The sequence below is a fragment of the Sceloporus undulatus genome, unplaced genomic scaffold (genome assembly GCF_019175285.1).
Source record: "Sceloporus undulatus isolate JIND9_A2432 ecotype Alabama unplaced genomic scaffold, SceUnd_v1.1 scaffold_17, whole genome shotgun sequence".
Taxonomy (NCBI): Eukaryota; Metazoa; Chordata; class Lepidosauria; order Squamata; family Phrynosomatidae; genus Sceloporus; species Sceloporus undulatus.
In genome coordinates, this window is record NW_024802939.1 from 272184 (window position 1) to 287836 (window position 15653).

Genomic DNA, 15653 nt, shown 5'->3' on the forward strand with positions numbered 1-15653 from the left:
TAATAATAATAATAATAATAATAATAATAATAATAATAATAATAATAATAATTTATACCCCACTCTTCAGTCAAGGCTATGAGAGTGGCTTACAATCTGTAAACTAGACATTCCAGAATTAGAATTCTGTAAATTCCAGAAAGATGAAAGGAAGTGTTTACACAACACAAACCGGAATTTGCTATTGTAATGCCTAGCTCAGTTTTTCAGGTTTTCTGGATATCAATACAAGATTCATGAGGCAGGCCTATATAAGGCCATCGCAGCTCTCACAAAAGGAGGTCACTCACAACATGGAAACTTTATTCTGCTGCTCCTACCAAACAGACCCCTTTTTGGTACTTTTGGTACCAAAATTATTAAATTTGGTACCAAAATTACTAAAGGCCTGATTGCTGCATATGTATATACCATTGTGCAACTGCATGTGGACCCCAATCTCCCACAGGAAGTGGAATGTCCCATATCACCCTAACAGAATAAAATGTTAGGACTCCATCCATGATATGTCCTGTAGAAAATGGGATGCCAGTGGGACAGCTTTAAAGGGGAAGTAGGCAGTGATGTAGGACAATGATGGTGAGCCTTTTAGAGATCAAGTGTCTAAACTCAAGGATGTTACCTGGTATTCAGAGGGACAGGACCACTGGGGACAGGACCTCTGGGGACAGGACTTTCACCTTCCAAGGTCAAGACTTCCAGAGGCAGAACTTCCCTGGAGACAGCTGTAGGCCTGAGAGGGGAGAAGAAGAGGAGAGGCAGCTAAAGGCACAGGAGGGGGGAGAAGAGGAGGAACAGGCATGCACCTGTTCTTACTGTTCTCCCACCCTCCCTTCTCTTTGCATACTCTCAAAAATGGCTTCACATGTCAGACAGGGCACGCATGCCATAGGTTCGCCACCACAGATGTAGGATAAGGCTGGTAGAGGTTGCTATTAATAATGCTTATACATAGTCTCCATCATCAGAGGCTATGTATACCTCTGAATGCCCGTTGCTGGGGAACATTAACAGGAGAGTGCTATTGCACTCACATTTTCCTCCTTTGATTTCCATAGGCAACTGGTTTTTCTTTAAAAACAAACACAAAGCGGAAAGCTGTGTTATTCCTTGTCCAGCTAGTGATCTGTAGCTCAGTATTGTCCAGTGTCTTGTTAAATCAGCAAGTCCCCCCCCCCTGGGTCAGACAGTGGCATTTCCCAGACCTACTCTTTAGTACACTTTATAGCTAAATTTGGATACATATCCATAAAATATATATGTTCTACCATGACCTTGTGTTCTACCATGACCTCCCATGGTGCCTAGTAATGTGTTGTAATCATTAGATGATCCTATGTCTGATAATCCTGTATCTCAAACCTCTATCACTTTTTCTCTTTTTATCATCTAACCCAAAGATTACAGGGGGCAGTAGGGATTCATACATAACTCCTCTTCATATTTAACACTGAGCAAAAGATCTTTCTGATTACAGAATTTACATTTAGCCAAAGCCTGGAAAGCTATTTTTTTAAAAAAAGAACGATCCTAATGACATACTGAAGCCATTCATAACCAAATAGTACTGGTAGAATGATGCTCTAGCACCCTACCACTGCTCAGGTACAGGTGGCTGTAGCATGCCATTATTATAGTCATTCTTCCTCAAAGTAACACATTAGTCCTGCATTTAGCTCAACAATCGTATTCTGCACCTTTATCACAGAAGAGGGCTGTATGTACTGTCCTAGTTTTTCATGGCATTGTATGGTGCCCTCAAAATGTTCAAACCACACTGTCATGATGGTGGATGTGTCATGACAGTTGCAGAGGCTCAAGTTACTGTTTCCATAACAATCTATGTACAGGTATGCCCCAGTTAATGAAGTAAATGTTTATGTGCATTATTGCTTTAACAGAATATATGGTACCAGAGGCAGAAATATCACGAAAAGAATAGATAAAGGTTCTTACATCACCACCCCCCCAAAAAAAAAGATGGGGAAGCTCAAAATTTCATCCACAACCTTTCACCCCAAACTAATAATATGCTCATTTGAAATGAAACCACCAGGTTAGGTAAGCCTTGCATAAATAAAAACTTCTGAACTTTCTAGAGACCACTTGAAATCATCTTTCAAAATGCATTGAGAGATTATTATTTTTTTCACCAGATTCCAGTTTTTTAATTTCCATTTTGATAGTCTATTCGTTCACTTGCTAGGGGTAGTTGGTGAGACAAGCTTATCTGCCTTTGCATTTTCTCTCTTGTTTTGCTGTTCACGAAATCTCAGGAAGGGATTGTGGAGGCAACTGGTCTTTACCTTAATTGTTGTAGGCAGGCACAAGCAGTTAAAGTAGAATTGGCTAGAGTAGAATCCCACTCTTCTAGCTCAAGCTTTTTGTGTGCTGTTTACCACAAAAGTGCTGGTGCAACCCAGCACCAAAACTGCATTTCTCCAACTCTTGTCACCATCTTCCCAAAGTCTGTGCTGCTAAAAAAAACAAAAACCTCTTCCAGCTAAACAGAGGGTGAGGAGGAAAAAAGCTGTTGCATAAAAACACTTTGTTACAAAAGTGTCTTTGTCAGAAATTGTTTTAATGGAGGCATGTCTATAGAGAGCCAGTGTGGTGTACTGCTTTGAGAGTTGGACTATGACTCTAGAGACCATGGTTTGATTCCCTGCTTGTCCATGGAAACTCACTGGGTTACCTTGGCAAGTCACACATTCCCAACCCCAGAAAATCCCATGATAGGTTCGTTTTAGGGTCATCATAAATTGGAAATGACTTGAAGGCACACAAGAAAAACAGCAACATTTGTAGTGACACTGGCTAAAGGTCTGCATTTGGTTTGTCCCTCCACTACCTCATGCATTTAGGCATTTAAATCTTTTATTTCACAGTTCCTTTTGAAATACAGTTCACTCATTTTATCATTAGGTATTTTTACATTGCTAACTCTTCTGCTTAGAATGGATGCCAGTTATTCATTCTAGATTTCATGGGCTCTTATAAAATTTTGTTAACAGCATATCTAATTCTGCTAGAAACAAATCACAATAGGAATCTTTGGTGTATAAAAAGGGATCTAAAACAGAAATGGACAAACTCCAAGAACTAATTTTCTCTAGTCCCTTCTGCAGGCTCCATCGGTCCCTTAAAATGAAAGCCAAAGTGGCCAGAGATCCACTTCTACTCTTGTAAAAAACTTTTTGGAATGGTGGCTAAAACTAACCGTAGGGAACTGCACCTTGTTTTGAAGGGAAATAGCACTGGCTTAATCAGCATGACAAGGATCCCTTTACTCTTTATAGATCTTAATTCAGCAAGGAACCTGATATCCTTTGTCAAATTCCACTGGAAAAGATTGCTTTTTATTCCTCAAGCTGATGAATTAGTGCTTGAATGTTGAGTTGCTTCATTGATTTGCTGAAATGGTGGATAGATTCATAAGACCATCTTTGCCAGAACAAATCCAATCCATTCTCAGAAGCTGATGGCATAATTATGCCTTTCCTCTCTCTAATCCTATATGCAGTTCCCCATTAAGTTATACAGATTGCATCTGTCCATGTGTTGATTTTTAACTGCCATTTGTTTATATATTGTATCATATTTCTGGATGCCACTAAAGACAGTAGTTTTTTTCAGGCATCATTTGTAGCCACTTCCCAAATCATTTAGAGAAATAAGTAATTGGCATCCATAACTTGATCATGCATAGTGTGCAAATACTTTTATGATTCCTCCATCAGAATAAGACATGCTACTTACAAAGGAGTACCTTTGAACAGAGTAATATACCTGTTCTGCATAAAAGCATGTATCTATAAGTGACTACCTTGGAAGAGAAACCATAAGTTTCTTCATAAGTATATTCATAGGTATATACATTTATTCTCTACAACCTTGTGCTATTTATTCTTAATAATACTTAATAACCCCATGCTCAAAGTCTTTATAATCTTTCCTCATCTTCTGACAAGGTGTCAGAAGTGTTTCATAAGGATTTCTCTTCTTACCCTGATGAGATACCAAGTTTCACTTGCATTTATCTTCTTACCTACTAAGAAGCCCCTGTACCGTATTCCACTTGAACCAACAAAGGAATATTTTTCAAACACCAATGTAAAACTGTAGCAACAGAGAAATCTGTGTGATGTCCAAAATGGAAGAAAGCAACTGCCAAAATCTGCCAGTTAGAAGTGTAAGGCAGCTTAAGAAACTGGCATAGAGAAAGGCCCACATCTAGCATCCCAAGCCACAGCACTGTTGTTGAGAATGACTCTCTTTTACCCAAGCTACGAAACAGCAGAGGCTTCTCTGTAGAGGTGCCTTGGGGGAAGGTTTAGCTCAACTGCAGATACTCAACATTACTCCTACCATTTTGCTCTATTGTTACTCTATTTTGCTCCAGGAAAGACTGAGGAAATTGATGGGAAGGACATTGCATGTAGACAGTTGCCTCATGTACCATTTTCAGACTGTGAAGTGCAATGATGGCAGCTTGCTAGGAAGTTGCCAAATGCTTCTTCTCCAGTCTCTTAGAGAAAGGTGTCATCTGATAACAGAAATATGTTCTAGTGTGAATTTCTCCATCTGATGCTAGAAAAACCCAAGCAAGAGAATGTGCACTGAAGTGATTCCTATGCTTAAGGCCTGCTATGGATACAGTGTGTGAGGGAGAGAGAGAGAGAGAGTGTGTGTGTGTGTGTGTGTGTGTGTGTGTGTACTAGGCAGCATGAGAGAAAACCCAGAAGGAAAGGGTGAGAAGTATGGCTCTTTTGTGGTGCTTTGAGTTCTGATACTTCTCATGGATGATGCAGGGCTTCCGTAAATGCTTTTAGCTCAGGTGAAGCATGTCAAGGGAGTTTCCATTTTGTATCATACCTCCTATGGTATCAACAGAAAACTATGCAAACTATGCTTTGGTCAGGCCTCACCTGGAATATTGTGTCCAGTTCTGGGCGCCACAATTCAAAAAGGATGTTGAAAAACTGGAACGTGTCCAAAGGAGGGCAAGTAAAATGGTGAAAGGTCTAGAAACCATGTCCTATGAGGAACGACTTAAGGAGCTGGGGATGTTTAGCCTGGAGAAGAGAAGGTTAAGAGGTGATATGATAGCCCTGTTTAAATACTTGAAGGGATGCCATACTGAGGAGGGAGCTGACTTGTTTTCACTTGCTCCAGAGACTAGGACCCGGAGCAATGGATGCAAGCTACAAGAAAAGAGATTCCACCTCAACATTAGGAAGAACTTCCTGACAGTAAGGGCTGTCCGACAGTGGAACAAACTCCCTCGGAGTGTAGTGGAGTCTCCTTCCTTGGAGGTCTTTAAACAGAGGCTAGATGGCCATCTGTCGGAGATGATTTGATTTGGATTCCTGCATGGCAGGGGGTTGGACTGGATGGCCCTTGCGGTCTCTTCCAACTCTATGATTCTATGATTCTATGATTCTGATGGGCTCTCTGAGTATGGGAAGTGTGCTTTCTAACACCACTACCTTTCCAGATGCAATTTGATTTTTGATTGCCTAGTATTACTGTATATTGTCAGAATATAATTTTAGTAAATGAGGGTTACATCCATCCTGTTCTGGGTTAAATCCAATTGTTAGTTTTGCATACAACAGACCAATCAGTTCAATGGAGCTCACACAACTTTTGACTTAACAAGTCGTATTTATCCAAAGGGTCCACTCTCATTGAGGCTAACAGTTGGATTCAGCTTTATGTATCTGTTTTCTAGACTCACACTTCTTATGGGTATGGCAGTTCATTTTTATCTCAGTATATATCTCCTCCAGCACAAGAATATTGCTTAAAATGCATTTAGAGTATATAGTACTTACTCAAAAGACATTTAGGTTGACTCTTCTGTGTATAACATAAACAGCATTGCTCATACTTTTGGCTTGTTTTGCCTTGACTCTTGCTCAGAACTGACTGCTTTCTCCCAGCTTTTTCAGGTCTCCACCACCAGTATTCATACACTACCATTGCTCTGACACACTTATCCTACCCAAGAGTTTTATCATTGTGGCTTACACACCTGCTTCAGGCATCTAATTTTGGGACAACAGATTCTTAATTCAATTAAGTTCAACAGATTTTTATTTCAATGCTATGAACCCCTTTGAAAAAGAAGTACCGATTTCTTCATTTACCTAAGGCAGTAAAACATCTTGCACTGGGTGAGTGTCTTAGAGAGAGAGAAAAAGGGGGAAAGAAACAGGGGGAGAGAGAGAGAGAGGAAGAGAGGGAAGGAGAGAAGGCAAGAGAGAACTAACATTTACAGTTATGGAAAATTCAGATAAATTTATCTTTGCATTTGAAAAAGCAAACACCATCTTTGTCCACAAACATATTCTTTTCTATATTGTGCTTTTTTGTTCTGCTCTTATCTTTTCTCACCAAACCTGGTTATATTTTTGGATTTTCTACTTTTCATACTATATGTTTAGAAAGATATGCTTTACAGGGCTCAGATCTTGAAGCAGCCTTTCATAGATGTAAAAGTGTCAGTGTTTTAATGCAACTGATTTATGAGCTCACTCTTTCAGATGTAGCATTATTTTGTGTTTCAATTAAGCATTCTTTTCGTCTTACACTGGCAGTCGTTCACTTGGTCTTTTTTTAAAAAAAATGAATTTGATTTCTAGAAATCTGATATTCTTATCAAAATTGCATTTTAACTAAATTGTGCAGTAATAAATTCTTGTTTGTATAATGTAGTATTATTGAAGGAACTACATTCAAGTCACTAGACAATAGTATTTCATCCACAAACACAGTGCCTACATATTGTATTTAGGCAAAAATAAATAAATATATCCTTCCCTTACCCCTGCTCTGAGTATGATTAATGAAGAGTAGAATTTTGAAAATTATTCTTGTAGTGATGCCTGTGCCAAAAGATAAAATTCCTTAATGTGCAGTGGGTGCCTCTAGATAGAGAAATCTATAGGACTCTCTCTCTCTCTCTTCTGTGTGATATCTTAGAGAAGTTAGATTATTATATTACATTTGTTATCTTCAATACTGCAGGCTGAGCTTATAAAAATCCAGCTGCCTCTCTGCTCTATAAATCAAAAGTAATGGTCAGATAACAACAAAAATACATTCTGGTTCAAGAACATTACTTGGTATGTAGGATAAGGGACTGAAGGGGGAAAAAACCAAATAATTTTTAGGTAAAGAAATGAAAATAAAAAGGGCACAGTCTACGGGACATTCTCATGAATGCTCTTCCTGAACTCACATCTACTCAACAACGCTGAGTCATTACAACTTCGTACTAGGTTTTTCCCAGAATCACACCAAAGTTGTGTTCTACAAAACAGAAACCCATTGATGATGTTTGTTGACAACAGAAAGTTGGATGGAAAGAAAAGTACATAAGGTATTACAGTATGAAGCACATCCATAGCAAGATGCTTCAGCTTCAGCTTCAGGAAAAGTGAATTTCTACAAAAAGATACCACAACCATTTGATGTGGAAGCCAAGGCATAATGTCTACAAATATTTTACCTTAGAGTGCATTGGTGAGTATTTGAGACTTGAGCCTAATATGCCAAGTTTTATATTAGAACTATTAGGCCATTTTTCTACTATTTTGTAAGAATGTCATTTGACCGATATGGGGCTCTTCCAGTTGGGGCAAATGTTGTAAGCTGTGATATCTGTAGCTATAGTTCTCATTTAAAACAAACAAAGAAACAATTTTGTTGCACCAGATTATCTGCTTGCAATTCCTGCCACCAGCTGCAACATTTTATTCCCACCATAGGGTTGTTTATATATTTAATCCTCAATGTCACGACAACAAAAGTCCCAAAGGGGTTTGTGTGAATCAAATGTTGTTGCTCAGGTGCCCGATTTCTCCTTCCTTCTCTAGGCAGCTAGCCACATGGGCCAAAAGTTCCAGTTTCCCCTGGCCGTGCATCATTTAATTCAGATGGTGCAGGCCAAAACCCCAGGGGCAGGATCAGCCCCAATCCTGCCTGACCAGAGGCAGATCTGGAATAATTCACCCCTAGTTTTCCATAGAGTTTCTAGGAAACTCCATGTAAAACTTAACTGTTTACACAACCTCCTGTGTGCCTTACTTTGCCATCTGCCACTTTCACTCAGAAAGCCCCCATCGTCACAACATCTGATGCAGAAATGGTGTGCTTGACTGCATCCACATGGCCAGGCAGCCCATTTCCACATCAGACATGGCAATAGGGGGTTTCTCAGTTGGGGCAATTGCACAGCTAAGTAAGGAGTGTGCACCATTCCAGGGTCCTGGGTCAGCACAGGGATGGGTGTGTAAATGCCTGCCCATCCACATGACAACCCAGGGACCAATCCAGGAAAGCATCAGGGCCAAATGCAAGGGCTCATTCCATGCTTTCCTGGACCATCTTCTCAGTCTCTTAGCTCATGGCAAGTGAGATAGACTTGCAGCAGCCTCAATTTTCCTGAGCCAATACTTGAGCAAGTCAAGGTGGTGCCCATTACCCAGTCACAGTTGCCATAGCCATAGTTCTTTTGTTTTCTAGAAGAACCAAGTTCCCATGAGAACTCATCTGAAATTATTACTTTTAATTAGCAAGGTTCTTCTTTGATCTTGAAGAAGGGAAAACAATAGACAGTTAACACAGATCACCTAATGAATACACAAGCTAACACTCCCAGGAAACCAACATGGAAAGGAACACTGGATTTCTTCACATCGACTGACATCTACTGAAATGTGGAAGCCACTGGTTTTACATTTCAGTATACAGTCAAGTGTCTGGTTACTCAGCACAGTCTGAGGTGGTTGGCAGAAGAATTAATCTTCTGTGGCTCCACACTTTTCTAAAGATTTGATTATAGGATGTGGTTTTAGAAAGCCAGGAAGGACACGGCTGTAACATAAAATGAGGGCTGTCATTTTAATATTACTGTGCTTTGAAAACTTGATTGTTGGTACATGAAAAGAGGGCTGTCATCCATTTAGTTCCTGCATTTTAAAATTGCTTTTAAAAATACATGCCATCACCTGATATAGTGATGTGTGCATGTAAACATTGTACAATAGAACCACAGGCAGAAATTGGGACATAGTGTATGAATTCTGAATATCCATTCACATTGAGACATAGATGGAAGGGTACATCTTCAACTCTTGCTAAGGAGCTATGTTTAAACTGTACATATCATATTGATATGCAGTTGCTTAGCATATGGGATGGCAGTAAAACCACAAAGGTCACAACACGATCTCACACTCAGAAACATCTGAGGATATCTATGGTGCATTCCGGATGAGTAAAAGGACTACAAATCATCACCATATTTGAGAAGCATAGCCATTGGCACCTGAAGGACATTCGAGCACCTATTTGTATGGAGATGAACAACAGCAACAACAACACATGCTTGCTTGCTGGCAGTGATGTCACAAGGTGTCACCCAGGTAGGGTATGCATTTGCCCCTCCTGCTGCTGGGCTTCCTTCCCCCAAAACAAAAGCTTAGCAATAGAGTTGCCGGGCAGGGCATGCATTTGCCCCTCCTGTTGCTCCATCATCAGGTTTCCTCCCCAGGGAGAAAGCTTGGTGAAGGAGCAGCCAAGAATAGTGCACATTCAGCTCTCATGCACCAAAAGGGAAGGACGGCCCAACCAGATGTCACCTCTCCCCTGGGTTGTCACCTGGTGAGGTGAGTACCCTCTGTACTCCATTGCAAATGATGCCATTGCTTGTTGGTTGAAAATCTGCCTGTAAGGTGATCACTAGATCAGGATAGTATCTAACAGAAGACTGTTTCAGTACTTATGACATGAAAAAAAAATAGTCTTAGCATTCTGTATTTATCTTGTATCCTACCATAATCTTATAAACAGAAGCCTTTTTGCTGAATGGCAGTAATCTTATAAAAATAAGATGGTTATTTTATATGCTGACATTATTGTCCGGAAATATACTGGGTATGTACCTCACCAAGGAACTCCCCTTTGTAATGATTTAGTAGTTGCATGCTAATTCTTATCTACTTTGCTTTTAAATGGATAATTATCTTAAGAACTGTCAGAGCAGGCTGTGGCTTGCATTTACTAAAACAATTTGCCATAATACATCCACATGACAGCAACAGTATGCAATGGCAAATTTTGGAAGCAGATGGTTCGGAACCAGAAGATTTGGTGTCGTCTGTTCATGAAGGAGGCCTGAGGCTCTTGGCAAAATGAGATCGTTAATGTCATCCTGTTCCCTGATGGTCAGTATTTTGCATCAATATGATACATAATTCAAGACAATTGATGGCTGTTCCTCTAATTGGAGACTGATATATTATTGACACGAAATTGCCTCTCCCTTCTGGAAGAGACAGACCCTTCAGGGCCAGATTTATGCTTAATGATGGGGCACCTCTCACTGTGAGGGAATTTGCACTGAACCTTGACTATGCTGCAGCCGCAGTGGAGATAAATACACAGTGCTATAGTGACATAATCGGGAAAGCTCTCACTGAAATTGCCATTGACAAAGTCTCTAATTCCAACCGCCCCCCTCACTTTATTACAGTTTGTGGCAAAAAATAGAGTGCTTTCCCATTATTGCCTTTTGCATGAACAGTACCAGATGGACTGGCGGCATTATTGACTGCCCCTTTTTCTAACTCCAGTAAGTGAAGAAAGAAAATTAGGCTGTCAGGACTTTTTGTATTTCTCATTTCTGATAAATGCCCCCCTACCCTCCTGTTGTTACTATATGTATGTGTTGTGCCCCTCCCCACTCAAGTAGAAAGAGGAGGACAAGCCCCTGGATTGCAAGACTGCCTATGGTCCAGAAGATGTGAAGCCAGTTCCACTTTAATATTACCTGTGGGATATTAATACTAGCTACTGGCATCAATGAGACATGTGCTAATTCAGCACATCTGTATTGCTTGCAGGAGGCAGGTGTTTATTGCATATCCATAATCTGAAATGCAAGTACTTGCCAACTGTCCTACCCACCCCAGAAAGACATAAGAACAGCAAGGCAACCCTATAGCAGGAGCACCCACCAGAGAACAGCTCTCCATACTTGGGGGCTGCCAAAAGTAGAGATCCAAATAAACTACATTCTCACAGACAAGAATGAATCATTTTACCATTTTCCTTTGTGCTGCAAGTAATGGATTGAAAATAATACAGTTTTTGAAGTTCAGGTCTTATTCAGTGAAAAAGAAGAAGCATGTTTTTAATGGAAAATAAGTTTCCTGGGTGGAAAACAGTACTGTCTATACAGAAAACTGTACTTTTGTGCAAAAACAAGTTTCTTGTACAGTTGCCCCTCCATATCTATGGATTCAAACATCTATGGCTTGAAAATATTCTTAAATATATATTCCCAAAGGCAAGCCTAGATTTTTTTTCATTTTATATAAGGGACACCATTTTGTTATGCCATTGTATTTAATGCGACTTGGGCACTCACAGATTTTAGTATCCATGGAGCATCCTGGAACTAAGCCCCAGCAGATACCAAGAGCCCACTGTACAGGAAACAGCAGAATAAACCCTGAATATCACCCACCTATTACTCTCCTCCTCAGGGTTTCCCAATGCTTAAGCAACTTGTTTTACAAGCATTTTTCAAATATTTTCTAATATTTTTTCTCTTCCCTCCCAACTCCCCCCCCCCCCCCCCCAAAAGCACACCATCTCCTCTTTCTCAAGAATTGCATTTGGACTGGCTGCGCCTGGATTTGGACTTAAAGAGGTAACATGATTTCTTTTAAAAAAAATATATATGTGTTAAGTTTTATCAAATAACAAACATAAAAAACCCAGAAACAATAGACCTTGGGAATGAGCAGGGAAAGCCTCCACTCAGCAACACTTTCCCTCAACGTTGCAAAGAGTTCCAGAAAGGAAAATCATAGTTCATACTGTTGCAGTCGGGTGTGAACAGAGAGAACAGCAGCCAGGGGGAAATAAGGTCAAGAGGAAGGAAGGACTGATGCCCGACAGCTCCACACACATCAATTTTTGTCAGGGCTTGGAAAATGATGCTCATGCTCATGCTCATGCAGTATGCTCTTGCCCATTCCCTAGCAAAACACTTCTGCACTACTATGGTCTCTCAGTGATGGCTGTCAAAGTTCAGAGGCCTAGACATTTTTGAAGGATAATGACTTCATCTGCCAGCACCACATCAAGCTTCCCTGTCCCCTCCAGGTTTAGCCACAATCTTCATAATTATTGGGAGGGGAATGGATTTTGACAGACATGGTGTAATGTTATGAGATTTTCACCATTGTAGGTTGGCCTTAAATGAGTAAGCAGGGCCCATTCACTTTACAAAATATTTGCTCCTACCAGAGATTAAAATTGGTTTGCTGATATCCATCAAAACAACTACCTGCATTTTAGAACTCTCCTTGGGGGCTTGGCTATAGGAATTGCCGTGATGAGTGTGCACATTTCAAAATGTACCACTGCAGCACAAGATACATAGCCCCACATCCCTCAGTCACTGCTGGAGGATGGAAAGTATCTTCTGCCTTACCTTCTTTGCAAACGTTCAGGCACTGGTTCCTCTAGCTAGAGAACACAATGGTTGGCAGCCTGGTAGGGATTTACATATGTGTAAGTGTAGCTCACAAATACATAAGTCCCATTTTGGACAGAGTTTTTCACTTGCCCTAGAACTCCATCTAGAATTCCCCCCACTGCCTAGTAGCTGTCAAGCTCTTGACCTAGAGCTGTGATGGTGAACCTATGGCACGCGTGCCACGGGTGGCACGCGACGCCATTTTGCCAGGCACGGAGAGAGGGAGAAGGCAGAAGAGGCACGTGCATGCCCATTTCGCTCCTCCTTGCCATTTTCGGGCCTCCCAGTGTCTCAGAGAGACTGTGGGAAGCCAGAAAATGGCACTCAGGAGAAAGAGCCAGAGGCGTGCGCATCTGGCTCCTCCCCCCAGCCCTCTTCCCCTTGGAGCCCATTGGGGCAGAGGAAAGGCCCAAAGGGGAGAGGACTGGAATGTGTGCCCAGCCCTCTTCCCCTCGGCTCCCATTGACTCCGCGTGAACGGGCCCCTCGGAGCCCGTTCAGGTGGAGAAAAGGCCCGAGGAGGAGAGGACTGGGATGCTTGCCCAGCCCTCTTCCCCTCGGCTCCCCTTTCCTCTGGTTGAACAGGACCCTTGGAGCCCGTTCGGGTGGAGGAAAGGCCCGAGGAGGAGAGGACTGGGACGCGTGCCCAGCCCTCTTCCCCTCGGTTCCTCTTTCCTCTGTGTGAATGGGCCCCTCGGACCCCATTCGGGTGAAAGAAAGGCCCGAGGAGGAGAGGACTAGGATGCATCCCCAACCCTCTTCCCCCCAGCTTTCCTTTCCTCTCCCCAATTGGGCCCCTTGGAGCCCGTTCAGGTGGAGGAAAGGCCCGGGGAGGACTGGGAAACGTGCCCAGCCCTCTTCCCCTCGGCTCCCCTTTCCTCCGCCGGAACGGGCCCCTCAGAGCCTGTTCAGGTGGAGGAAAGGCCCAGGGAGGAGAGGGCGGGTGGATGCCTCCTCCTCCTCCCCCCCCCACGGGGCTTTGCCAGACCTGAGAACTCCTTTGAAGGACACCTCAGGTCTGATGAAGCCCTGAGGAGAGGAGCAGGGGCCGCCGGCCTCCTCCTCCCTGCAGGGCTTTGCCAGACCTGAGGTGTCTTTTGAGGCACACCTCAGGTCTGACAAAGTCCCAAGGAGAGGAGCAGGAGACATGGGCCCATTGCTCCTCCCCCCCAGGGGCCTCAGCTGTCTCTTAGAGACAGCTGGAGGCCGGGAAATGGCGCGGGGGAAAGCCCCGCCCCAGAGGCCCTACCCCGGAGGGTGGAAACCCCACTTTTGGCATGCCGCCCCCCCTCCCCCCGAGGGTGGAAGCTCCGCCGTCAGCACAGTGAACCGAAAAGGTTCACCATCACTGGCCTAGGGGGACCTCAGCTATTGTTGCTTACAAGTGGAGAAGGATAGGGGGGTAGGCCAGGAAAACCCAGCTGCTCTGAGTTCCTGGGAGAGGAAAAATGTGGGTCCACTCCATTTGATAGTGCACCTTCATTTTTGCTCCCTAACCCCAAATGAACTGAGGCCACTTGCTTCTCTAGTATTCTTCTCTGAACTGCAAATCCTCAGTTTTCATTTAATGAAATCATGTCAGATAAAGTGAAATAATTGTTTTAACTGTGTAGAATGAAAGGGCCCTAGTTTGTGAGGAAGAACAGGGGAGAGAACTGGAATGCTTCAGATGTTTTTAATTGCTTTTAACAGTGGAGACCAACCTGGATTTGTAATGGAAAGACTGGAATTTTAACTGTGATTTGGCAGTTGTGCCTAAAAATTGCTTTGATGCTTTAAAACACTGTAACTCATACTGGGCCTTCAGGAAAGGAGAACCAACGTATCTAAAAGTGTAATTTTCTGGGCAAACCAATCCCTCATTTCACCCTGCTTGCCAACAAACACACTGTGTCCATGGGACACAACCATATCCAGCATAGTTAGCCTGGTCTTTCTTTGGCACAGGTTTGTCCTCTTTCCAGTTTCCAGGTACTTTCCACACCCTGTTTTTCACTGATTAATACATTTCTTTTGTTTAAGGGGGAAAAAAGAGAGAGATCCAAGCCTTAAAATCATATTGAAAGATCAAGAAGTCTGGTTCATTCTGATTCAGTTCTTAGAAGTCTCTATAGCCTGAGATATATTTTTATGTGGAGTAACATAAGGAAAGCATCAATATCATGTGGGGAAAAATATTAATAATTAAAAGTCCAATTTCTTGCCAGGCTGCTTTTCTTCTCCTACTTATGAGAATGAAAAAATAATGCCGTTCAGCCAACATTATAGGCAATACTTCTGCAATATGCAAAATTCAGTATGATAAAGGGACTCTCTCCTTCTTTGTCTCTCTCCTGCAGCCTAATCAGATAATTAGAGATTTTGTCACAATACAATGCTGTCTCATACAACATTGAAATTGGCTGGTGATATGGCACCTTATTGCTGGCAAATTTAGAAGGGTGATTGTTTGCATAGTGGAAGTTTACTTTAATTGGGTATCCTGAGATTTACAAGGAAGAAAGTAATATTCTCTGTACGCGAGCAACAGCCCACTTGAAGTCACCATCCTCTATATTTTAAATAAAGGCCAATTTTCTATCTTTCCTTCACCACAACTCTCTTTCTCTGTTTTCCCCAATGATATTGCCTACCAGAAACAACACAAATTGAATCCATATTTAGAAATGAAACAATTTCTGAAGGCTGCACATTATGCAAAAACATCATCTATCCAAGCGCTCTCACAGGCAACCAGGAGAATAAGAAAGCAAATTGTGTTTTGAAAGAGCATCGTGAATTTTATTTGGGATGGCAGTGATTTCCTTGCCCTTTTTGTTAGCCTTTACAATTGCAAATAGGTCATTTCATTTGCCATTCACACTGAACATTGGGAGTTCTGTTTGTTCTTTAAAAGGCTGGAGTGTAATTTAAAGACAAACGATGGTTGGATAGAATACAGTATATTGGGGCTTTCTAGACGGCCCTTTGGGACGTCCGGAGGACGTCCCATTTTAAAAAAGGGGCGTCTCTTTTAGACGCCCCTGGGCCTCGTACGGACTCCGTCCGTACAAGATGGCGCCGGCCTTTCTACATGGCCGGCGCCATCTTTACGT